Source organism: Oryzias latipes, chromosome 8 (assembly GCF_002234675.1).
Source record: "Oryzias latipes chromosome 8, ASM223467v1".
Classification (NCBI taxonomy): Eukaryota; Metazoa; Chordata; class Actinopteri; order Beloniformes; family Adrianichthyidae; genus Oryzias; species Oryzias latipes.
In genome coordinates this window covers 20,741,470-20,753,713 of record NC_019866.2, presented here as the reverse complement: position 1 = coordinate 20,753,713, position 12,244 = coordinate 20,741,470, and the positions used below count along the sequence as shown (strand labels likewise).

Here is a 12,244-nt window from a genome sequence, read left to right as displayed (position 1 = left end):
TTAAATGCAGGACCCTTGCTGGCCAGGATTGCCAGATTGTCCTGCGGTCATCCTCAGGCCCCCAGCCCATCTCAACAGCCCTCGCCGAGTGTCTGCGCTGCTACCGTACGATATTTAGGCAGGGCGGGTGGCTGGAGGTTGGCAGTCTAAAATCGGCCGATCATCAGACGATGATGGGGACCTTGGCGGTCCTCTCATCAGTCAGTTGTGTAACAAATAGAATGTAACGAAAAAATCTTTCTGTTATTTCGAACCTTTTCCTAAAACCTTGGCAGCCGTCACACGCCGGTGTAAAAAGGCGACTGCTGCCTCCTCATTACAAATGACAACTGCCAACTTTGCTGAAAAGCTTGCATTTAGGTCACTGCACTGTGGCATTTTGGGATATGTGACAGTAGTTTAAAGGTCATGATGCACTCCACCTTCTACACTTCCAAGCTGCTTCAAAGTGTCTGTCTAATGCAGCACTTTCAATGTGAGGGGGACCACTAAGTTTTACAAGAGTTCGATTGAGGCCACTGTAGTAAAAGAGGATTTGACAGCAGGAAATATTGTAAAGCACAAATGTACAGAATGTGGATCCAGTACATTTGCATAGTGCAAACTTGCATAGTTTCCCGATGTGCTTTCTCATCAAGCATAAACCAAAAAGGGGAAGTTCCACGTTTTATATATAACCTCTATACTGGTTGATTAGCTCAACCTATTTGAGTTATTTCTAATTAAAGATAGAACAAGGTTGCAGAAATGTGAGGTTTTAAGATGTGGGGTTTTTTTCTGTATATTTTTAATCCAAAAGTATTATGGGTTAACTTTTTATTTTCCCTGAAACAACAAGCAGATGTAAGCCATTTCCCTGAATAAAGATTAACCGTCCTTGTAGCCGAGGTCTTTGTACTTTGCCAGTGAAACATATTGTGATTTATGTCCACAAGTTCAAGCCTTTCACCTGTTTTCTTAACATCTGTGTTACCTTGGTGTCTCTAATGGAAAGAAAGTCTCAAACTATTTCTAGCTATACACAAAAACCCAATAGATACGTAGCTTTGACTCATCATGTAGAATATAAGTTTTTCTAACTTTGTGTGGTTCCAAAAAATTGGATCCTTTGGGACTTTAGGGAGAAATTGCTTATTGGAATTTTCCTATTTATTTTGGAAGTAACACCAAAAATCTCATCAATTGGTAAACTGGTTTCCAAACACGTTTTAATTTGAGAGCTTTCTTTTTTTTTTTAGATTGTACCAGAATGGTGCAGAGTAAAGTCAAGTATAAAAGTTGATAGTGTTTATTGAAGTGAATCTCATCCTTCAACAGTTTTCCAGTCAGCCATTCTCTGCCCGACTTTAGTGAAAACATTTACATTAGGGCAAGCCTTTGTGAGCCCAAGAGTCTGAACTGGGCTGGGTTTTCTGTAAATTTGTCTCGACTCTTCTTGCATCTGTTCGTTCTCATGTTAATGCTATGATTGAGCTTCTTTCACATCCTGTTTGATGTGTCTTCCAACCCCCAGAAGCTTCCTGTCTCTCCAAAAAACAAACTCCAGCTACTCTAGCGTCAGCAGTGAACACGCCACAGCAGTGGATTTTCACAGGCCAGCACAAGCACTTCCTTTCTGACAGTTTTTCCAAGAGAAGTGTTGCAAACCATTTTACTAGAACCGCACAGACCCTTGTTCCTCCTGGGGGTTGCAATATTTAAAAAAAAAAAAAAGGGCGGGAATTATTTACCCAAAGGTTCATTGATTTTATCTCCGTCCACTTAAAGCCAGTTGAGCGGAACAATTCACCAAAATGTTCTTAAATATCTTGAAGCGTATTATCTGTTGTTCAGTGCATGTTCTCTGGAACAGATGCTTTTCCGTCATGAAAAGGGTTTGTGTGCAGTGCTCAGTAAATGTGGGGAAAATTCAAATATTGCCTGAGTCTAACATTGGAAGAAAGTGTTTGCATGAAGCGCTTTGCACCTCATCCTGTTTCATTTGTGTCATTATTTGAGGGCCTCTGCTCAAAGTCAACATCCTCCTCTCTCGTTCAGGGGCTGCTCAGCTGTGCAGAGTTGAATAATGTGCTGTTGGGGAAATCTGCTCTTTTCAAACTGACACTTTGCTCATTTAGATCCAAATTTCCTGCAACGTAGACAGTCATGGCTTCATTTAATCAACTCAAAGATTGGGGCTGTAGTCGTCTTCTGCATTTCCTGAGGGCAAAGGTACAAAAGATGTCCGCTGAAGCGAAACCCTGTAAAACTCTATCGAGTCATAATCCCTGATGTACTCATAAAGTTTTTTAAATTGTTTTATTTTGCTTTAGTTACAGCAACTATAAGAAAGTATCATTACAGTTTGCTTTGAATAGATTTTTTTTTTCCATTAATGCTATCAAAGTTTCCATCTTCCTTTTATTCTCAACCACTTCAACTTGTTAACAGCTTGCTGTGGCCTCCTGCTTTTACTAAAAGTCAACCCTTCATCTATAACCATCATTTCTGCCACCAAAAGGAGTAACCTCTTTTATTTTTATGAGCCAGTGCACTACTGGGAATATTTCATGTTTTGTCTTTAGTCGGGCTGTGGATCATTACTTAGGTGCCAGTCGGATTCACGAATCGAGATCAACAGTTCACAGATAAAGTGCTTTGAATGGTTGCTACATGCATGTCTTTCTACTGGATTTATGAAATGTTTTTTTGTTTGTTTTTTTAAACTATAACTTAAACCTTTATTTAGAACAGGAAATCAGAATAAACCTAACCGCATAAAAACACAAAGATTTGAAATAATGAAACAATATTTGTCACAATCAACAACGTAACACTCAAAGAATTTTCTGTCCACTTCCTAGTTAACTTCAGCTGCAAACACAACATGAACACCACTGTTGCTTTTGTTTTAAAATCATTACACAACAAATCCTGAAAATGTTCTCCACAGTTTTTCTATCTTCTACATAAGTTCCAGTAGATAGACGACAAGAAGATGGTAAATGAAGACATGTTAACATCTAAATAAAAATAACAACTCACAGTCCTTTTAACTAAACAGTGGTTCCAACAGAAAACATGTTTTATCAACTGACGTTATCATCATTAGTGGAAGTACCAAAAAACATTTACATGAACATTTTACTGACACAACTTCATGCTTACAGACAGTCACATAAGTCATCACAAGATTTTCATATTATTCTTAATTAAGGATTCATTATATTCTACATTTAACTTGTTGGCTGTATTTAAAACAAAATTGTTTTTTCAGAACCTATTTGAGTAAATTGAACAGTCTCTTTTTTTTCCATGTACAAAAGCACTTGATACTTTTACTTTGAAAATGAAAACCTCAGTCATCACTTTACTTTTAAGATTTACTTCCAGATTCAGCAGCGCATGCAGTTTGTTTTAGTTTACGTATTTCAAATTATTAACAATATTCTGCAATTTTAGAGTGATACTTACATTGTGTGTTGTGTATTTTTTACTGTACTCCACTATATATTTTTAAAGATCACAAATCTGTGATAGTATTTTTTACAATTATTTGTACTCGTTTTTTCTGATATCCGAGTACTTGGATATTCTTTAAAGCAAAAGTATTTTGTCTGTATCTAGAATAGCTGTATTCACCAGTGTGGAGATCAAAAGGCCTTAGAAACAGTTTTTTTTCTTTGAAATAATAATAAAAATGAATAATAATAATCAGCTTTTGCATGATATAAAAGAACTAAAAATACTTAAATGTACATTAGATCTGCTTGCATTTTGCAGGAACACATTAAGGTTAAATTAGATCAAATATTAACTTTAGAGGCTGAGAAACTCTCCGCCAGAGCTCTCCTCGTCTGAACAGAAGTGGCCTCATTTTGATATTTGCCTTTGGATATTTTCTCAAGCTGATCACAAGGACTGTGATTCTTCAAAGCACTCTTCTTTCTTTTATTCGTTCCATTTTTCCCCCCTTTTCCACCTTCTTGTGTTCCTTACTCAATTTTCTTGTTGCTGCTGTTTTTTCTTCTTCATGTTTTTGCTGCTTTTTTCTAGCTCCTTTCCCCCCGGTGAGCATTGAGTCAGAACTGTAATTACATCTCTACATCACTCCCTTCTGATCTGTACCTTACAGATGGGAGAAGCTGTACTGTACTTACATTTGCATCTGTGAAGTTTTGTGCCTCTTCTGTGTTGCTTTTTATTTGGCGTTTTTGTGGTTGATGGCATCAGTCCAGCTGTTGCTGTCAAACCCACATTCATTGAATTTCTTTTGGTCTTCAAAGTAAAGAAGTGTAACATTTGTTTAAACCTCCCAGCAGTCTAACAAACCACCTCAGCTTAGAGGTTTAATGTGTGTGGTGTGAGAACTACACCTCATGAGGGGACTTCCACTAGTGGCAGGGATCTCGCATGTTATTTTAACACCACAGTATGAACGTATTGATTTACTAAACATTTGGATTAACCTGTATGTTTGATAAATTTTACACAAAAACACTAACATTATATTTATGTTTTCTGTAACTACACAAAAAGTGAAAATGCTGAAGTTTTATTAGTTTTTCTCTTGTCTTAATCAAAGATGAAGTCTTTGAAAACTTTAACAAAAATGTTTTATTTCTTTTTAGATGATTAAATCGTTTCAATTTAGTTTAATTGTGTCTGTTGGCCACTTCACCTTAATCCTGTTTCTTAAATGTTTTTATTATTATAACTATTCTTAAATTTAACATATAAAATAATCCAGACCTTATTAGAAAAGTGTTTCAGTTAGAAAGATGACTTGGACCAAACTCTGGGATGTTTGGCTGTTAATAAACACAAACCTTGAAGGAGAACTAAACTGTTGACCTCTGATTTCATCAAGAAGATTTAAAAACTGTTTCATGTGTGTTCGTGGTTTCAAGACGTTTAACGGGGAAGACTCATTGTACGCTGAGACGCTGTCACTTTAACCCAATGCATCATGGGAGATGTAGTGCAAAAATTGACGCCGAAGGCAGATAGACTTGCATCTCTGAGCTTCATTGTTTTGTTCACTTGTTCCACGGTCTGATACCGGATCCTGCGGAAAGATACACCGCTAAAGACGAACTTTAGCTGGTATTTTTGTTGGAACTGAGAGACTTTACGAGCTAAATCAGAACAAGGAAGTGAAGACTTTAACCACTTCTGATTGGTCAGACTGATGACGTATGATTAGGGGTCCAGGAATGATTGGCAGAGACAGTTGAAGGGGCGGGACTATTCCGAAAACAGAGCTGAAGCTCGGCTAAATGCCATTACCTCCATTCTTATCAAAATGTCTTTAATACAATCAAATAAACAGAAAGAAAAAAGTATTTTACTATCTTTCAGATTCCTAACTACGTAGTGTTTTATCAGGACCTGCTTGGATGAACACAGAGCTGATATCCTAGCGATGGTAAATGTTTTTAGGTCAGTGAAAATGGGTAATTTCCCATGGTACACCTGACAATTTCTCACCGCACACTAGTGTCCCGTGACACACCGGTTGAAAAACACTGTTATAGGTAAACCAGCTGCCTGAGATTTTTTCTTTACGTCGACTTTTTCTTTTTCTTCCGGTCTATCAATATCCATCATTCTTTATCTTCAGGTTATTTATCTTACTAATGCATAGGTGATCCTTTTAAAGCTTTAATCTGGTGTTAACCACATATTGTTCTTTTACATTGTGTGGTTGAGAAGTTGAATAGATTTTTTTCTTTTTGTGACATCTAAACTTGTTCCTTTTTATTGGAACTTCTATTTTTGTAGAACTGGAAAATCAGCTGCACATCAACACAGTTGACACTTAAAACTGAACCCAAATCAGTTTACCATATATTCCGGGCTATAGAGCACACCTGATTACAAGCCCCACCCATCACATTTATTGAGCATATACCATAATTTATACACATAAACCTTTTGAACATAAACAAAACCTTTTGAACGTTTGAAGTCATTTCAGTGAGCATTGTGGACTTTCTTTCTTTCACTGAGGGGTACCAACAATTTTGTCCACCACTGTAAATGGGCTTGTCGGAAATGAGAGTACGCATCTCATAGCCTTCTCCTGAGACTGTTTGGAGTCGAGACGTCTATGGGTCACAGATAGTTTTCCATAACAGTTAGTTGTTTGACGGCTCAGATGACTGACAGCTGGAGTAATGGAACATGCTGGTCTTTTTTGCATGTTCCATAAGTGTCTGCTCGTGCTGTTCATTCTCAAAGCAGGAATTTGAATTAAACGTATTCCCCCTGTCTCACGCTTACCTTTTCTGCTCGAGTGCCCCTAGCGGCCGTTAGAAAAAATGCATAAATTAGCCGCTTCATTGAATAAGCCGCAGGGTTGAAAGCATGTGACAAAAGTTGCGGCTCATTATTCGGAAATTACGGTAATTAATCCTTCTTTTCTTTGATTAATTAAGTCCCCTCAAAAATGTGATTAGTCTGGCTAAAATCACCTTAAATTGAAGTTCTGTTGTCTTTAAAAAGGCAGTTTTATCTCAACAGTAATATGTTTAATCAAAGTGTACTTACCGAGTGCGTCTTTACTTTTACTTCACTCTGATACAGAACCAGTGAAAGACGCAGCCCCCCTAAAAAAAAAAAGGGACATGATAGCACGCATTTGTTCACAAACAAATCAACCACGTGCAGCTTGGATTGCATGTAAAGAACAATAAAGATCTTTTGTTTATTTCCATTTCCCTCCAACTTCCTTGTTTGTTGGATTTCCTGAAAGGTCGGTTCAAAGCACGTCTCGCATGCTCTGTGTCATAGTGTTTCTATCTATCACTGCAGGAGGCAATTAATAGTTTGCTGTATTAATGATTGCAGCTCTTGCACACAAATAGGACAACAGTTGGATTAAACCACTTCTATGAGCTTTTACCATCACTAGACCAGACTGTGCACGAAAACCTACTTATCCACTCAAATCTGTAAATCCGGATTAAACTAGTCTTCCACGACTTTTGAACTCCAGCCCATGGAGACAGTTTTTTAAGAATCTTAGCAAGTCATGGAAAAAGGTTTTGAATCTCTATTGTATACAGTTCTTACATACTTTAAATAAATCTGGTATCTGGTAGGGTTTTTGTTCCTAAAGCTAATCTTTGTGACTTCTAGAATAATTATACTGTTGCGTCAGCTAGTTAAGCTCAATAATTAGATAACTAAGATAACTAAGCTGGTGTAAATAGAGAACAGGGGAGGTTCTACATTGAACAAACTCATGCTCGTTTGTTTTTCCATCGGACAGTGCTGCTTCACATTCAACACATCAGACAGTAAACCATGAATGCTGCTCATGGTTTACTGTGAGTTAGCTCTATATGGACATTTATGTTCTGATCTGTTTGAGCACATCATTCTTAACATGTTCTTAAGAACAAGAATTAAGATAATTGAGTTCAAAATGTAGCATTTCTTGATTCAAATCGTTGTGAATCAGGAGCAGATTTGATTGAGATTGTATTTGTGACGTACAACATTTGCGGGGAGGGCCACAAGCTCCCTGCTTCGAGCTCTCGACAACGGGGAGGGAAGGAGGGCAGGGTTGCTCCGCTTCAATGGTCCAGCCCACAACTCCGGCATATTTCTACTGAACCACTGCCGCTCTGCAGGAACGATGTCCTAGAAAACGACACAGATTTTTGATTTCTGGCTAAAATTGGTATAACTGTAATTACAAGACCACTGGGAATGCTTAGAAAATGGATCAAAAGATGGAGATGACCTTTTATTTGAAGCAAGGCCTTGTCCTAAATGCTAAAAAGCTTGCCTTAGATTTGAAAAACCTTCATTTGGGAAAACTTGGGGACGATCAGTCAGCTGTTTTCCGTTGCGCTGACAGGTGGAGGACGAACAAACCTCATTTCACTATTATGTTGAGAGATTAGAGCGAAACTATAGAAGGGTGTGGATGTGCGCTCAGTGTCGCATCTTGGTTAAACCCTTTCAATAATCCTTTCAGTGATCCTCAATTTGCTTCACCTTCTTGTGTGAATGACTGTTTCTTAAGATTTAATGATGTTTCCAGAGTGAGTTAAGAAAGGTAAAAAAGACCATTTTGGTGCTGTCCCGATCAGATCTTTTGGCCCAGATCGTTAATTAGTGATGTGAGAACGTTTGGTAACTGTGGCTTTAGTATGTTTTTTAGTATCTGTGAGTCATTAAAAATGAAAAACAATGACATCTTAAACTGTTTTTGAGCGATCAGGGATTATGTGATCGAATCAAGACATCCCTTGAAGATTAGATGGAAAAACTCCCCCTGTAATGTCAGCACTTTGCTATTTTGTGCTTTGTTAAATGTGTCTCTAATAATACAGCTCAAGATGTGATTCTCCTTCTGACTTTTACTTGTTTGTTTGTTTCATGTGCGGTACTGCATTTACTGTATATTATTGTTTGCCCATTTTAGCTAATGTAATTACAGGGGATTATAATCCGACATGGTGGTTATCCATGTATACTGTCAGTCATGAGGCCATGAGGGTGGAAGTGCTATATTATTTTGAGTGCGTGATTAAGAGAGATGTGGGGGAGGAGGAAGATGACGGTGGCAGCTGTGAAGAGGATAATCCAAAACCCAGACTGGAGCTTCCCCATTGTGGTTCAACCAGATTAAAAAGACAAAAAAATAAAAAAAGATCTCACCAGAGGAAAGGAAGTCATGCCACTCGCTGAAATGCTTTGAAGTGGGGTTTCAGGCCGGATTAGATTGAACTCGGACAAAACGCTGACAGCGTCTTATCTCTGTGGTTTAGAAGAAAAAGAAAGAAATGAAAATGCATTTCTACTTCTCCTGATATGTTTCTGTGATTTCATCAAAATCAAGTTAAAATTTCTTTTCAGATGAAGGATTTCTGCTAAATTAATGAATCAATTTAATGTTTTGATTCAATTTATATCCTGATATGATCAATGAATGTCCAAATTTGAAATATTAATCCCAAACCAACTTTCTTAGTTTGGGAAAAACTATTCTTCATTATCTATTAGTTTCAACTGTACAAAAATTAGAACATTTTCCAAGAGATTTTCAGAAAAAAGCCCAAGAAACTGCCTAAAAAGAAAATCAATTTTTATATTTAATTAATTAGAATTATTTTTGCTTAAACTAAGAGATAATTCTGTTTTATTATTATTATTTTTTTTTTTTTACAAGCTACACTCAACTGGGTTCACTGTGGCATATTTGACTCTGTTTGGCATATCTGTTGTTTTGGTTAAAACAAATTATTTCATTTTTTAACCAAAAGAGACCAGAATGTGAGGTTTCTTCACATATCATTATAACACAGCTCTTCTATTTTACCACTTTTGATGCTCCCTCCACCCATCAGATCTTGCTTTTATTTTTACATTTTAACCCCTTCACAGATTCTGCCTGCATGCCATAAGAAGGATTTAATCATTTAATAATATTTAAGGGAACATTCCTGTTGTGTGAAATCTCACTGTCACAGTGTAAATTAAGATTTTTGTGAAAATCTTTGACGTATTAAGACCCCAAATGGGAAGCAGGTTTTTCGTTTTCTCAACATTCAGCTGATGTTGCAGCTGCTGATTCCAGATGGAGAGAAAAAAATTACCGTTTTTATGATAATTGTTACCAAATTTGCACTGAAATCTAGTTACATGCTAAGGTCTGAGGACTGTCATTCATGAATGGAATTTAGAGGAACATGGTAGGACATTGACACTTAGGTTGATTCAATGGCAGATGTGGAAAAGTCCTGATGGAAGGTCACTGGTTAAAATCCCAAGTCCAGTGGAACCGGACGTGGGTGTGACAGATGTTTATGAGTATTTGCCCCGCCCCCTTTACCTCACAGGGGAGCCCTAGAGCAAGGCTTGGATCGCCCCATGGGTGCTGCTGGGTGGCCACAGGTGAATGTGTGCTTGTGCTAGACGGCCTCTAGGAATAACATGAAACTTTGTGGACACATCATCATCAGGAGGGAAAAAGTTTATTGTTTTGTTTTTTTACTTACAAGAAAAGTCTGTCTTTATTGAATTTTGTCTCTGCAAGAATAGAAGAACAGGAATATCTCCTGAAGGGGAAATGGACATTTGTTTATCATAACTTAATATTCTCTAGTTCTGTGAACGTTCAGACCTTTTTAGCTAAAAAGTACATCCATAAGCTGATTGTAGACTTTCCTACAGGTCTTTCTTTTTTGGTATCCCATAGCTAGAATCCATTGCATGGTGTGGCTAGGTAATTTGAAATTGAACACAGTCCAAAAAAACTCATCCAATCTTGGTTAGCATGAAATATTTTAATTTATTTTGTATCAGTGGAGATTCTTCAGCCAGATAAACGGAGCTGTTTCTGCTTTGTCCACAAACAGAATTAAATTCATGTCGTGAGGATTGATCTTCCTCTCTCCTTAGTGGTTTTTATTTATTTTTGGCTTTACTCATTAATTATTTTCCCAAACGGCCCACGGGAAACTTTCCTAGAGCTTGTCTTCTTGCCTTCCTGCATACATAGATGGAGCGGATCTGTCACTTCCAGCGTCACATGTTGCTCATGACTGCTCAGGGCTCGCTGCATGTGTCTTGGAATTGCCGTTTCTGTGAGGTCATGTAGGACTATTTTCATCTGACCTAGAAAGGATGTATTAGATCCATATTTTGGGGGAAAAAAGGCAACTGATAAAAATGGGTCAAAGAAAAATATTCCAGTTGACTGCAGAGGTTCTGCTGCGTTTGTTAATGGTATTGTGGTTGCAGCTTAATTGACCTTTTCTTTGGTTTCTCTTGGACTTTTTATGCAAATGTGGTTGGGAGAGATTTCCACAGCTCTGCTGACATTCTGACGCCATGAATGAAAGGACGCTAGTGTCTATTCTTTTGGTCTAGTTCCTTAACAGGGGCATTACCTGCTACACCCATGCATATAAACTGCTGCCGTGTTTCTTTTATGACAGTCCGTTGCAGAATTTAGCAAAGCATCTTGGCAAAGTAGCACAGCTTCACGAAGCTGCTTGTATTGCTGTGCACCAATTGTGTTTTCTGTCCCTGGTTAAATGTCGCCCTTGGGCTCACGGTGACGATCAGTTTGCAGAGAACGACTTCATGACAGCTGCAATCTATGCAAGCTGCACGGCTGTGCACCGCTGTGTAGTTCGTCTTCAACACGCAGCACAGAGATGTAGCCCCCTTTGTTGAGGTTTATCTGAATCATCTCCTACCCTATTATACACGTCTCTTTTTTTTTTTGCTTCTCCTCAGTTTCTGTAATTAAACTGTCACATAGGGACATATGTGCACTCTCAGTCCCAATTCCTGTCCGCTTTTAATTTCGATCCAAAGCCTCTCCCTTATCCTGTAAGACTGTTCTTATGCAGAGTTAACAGCTGGGATCCAGCAGGGGCAGCTGGCATTCAGCAGGCGCTCTGGAGCAAATGGACCTGGGTCACCCACGCTGCACAGGCACCAGTTGGACAGCTGTCCTCCCAGATTATGAATTGAAGTGGAGAGAAAGAGTTTGCACCTACATTGTTTCCTTTGACCTAAGGCAGTGTGCAAAGAGCGCTACAATATGTTTCTCCTTTGGCTCACACTAAAAAACATGACGGTAGAGCTGCCACGCACAAAACTAGCTTTGCTTTGGGAGGAACTTACGGTTCTTTGTCTTGCCCAAGGGGCACTTTGTGGGGGGAAAAAAAACACACAACTCCTGAGACAAGCAGATTCATCTACAGCCTCCTCTTTCTTTCTCAATGCTCTTCATGCAGTTTGTTCATCGTAAAACAGGCGGGCTGAAAGATGGAGCAAAGAGGAAGTAAATGTTGAGCAACAAAGACTGCCAGGAAACCTCTCAAGAGATTTCAACTAAAGTCCAGCTATGTTTCACATACATTATACCCCTAATAAATCTAGTTTTTTTTCTTTCATTGTAAAAACTGGATTTTCTTGCTGGGAAATACTTTAATATTTTTTTTGATTAAATTGTGTGCTTTTAAAAAAAAGTGAAGGCATTCTTTAGTAGAAGATAATGAAGTAGATGAGGCAGAGTAAAATGAACTCTGCTTTACTTGGTTCATGTGTAATGTTTGTGTCTTGTGTCTTTCCTTATCGGCGTTCATATCCCGCTAATATGATCCTGATAAAGTCAGACAAACATTGCTGACTGAACTTTGACCATTTCCTGTAATGTCATTTGAAATGAAGCATCATGGCCGTTCCGCTTTCACAGTTTTCCGTACAACGCTTTTAAAAGAAATCCTACCAA

General features: G+C 38.1%; 1 protein-coding gene across 2 annotated transcripts in view; it reads left to right on the top strand.

Annotated features, from left to right (window-relative positions):
• Positions 1 to 12,244, top strand: part of grb2 (growth factor receptor bound protein 2) — a 29,383-nt gene that overhangs the window by 8,593 nt on the left and 8,546 nt on the right. The gene's annotated exons all lie outside the window — the stretch shown is intronic.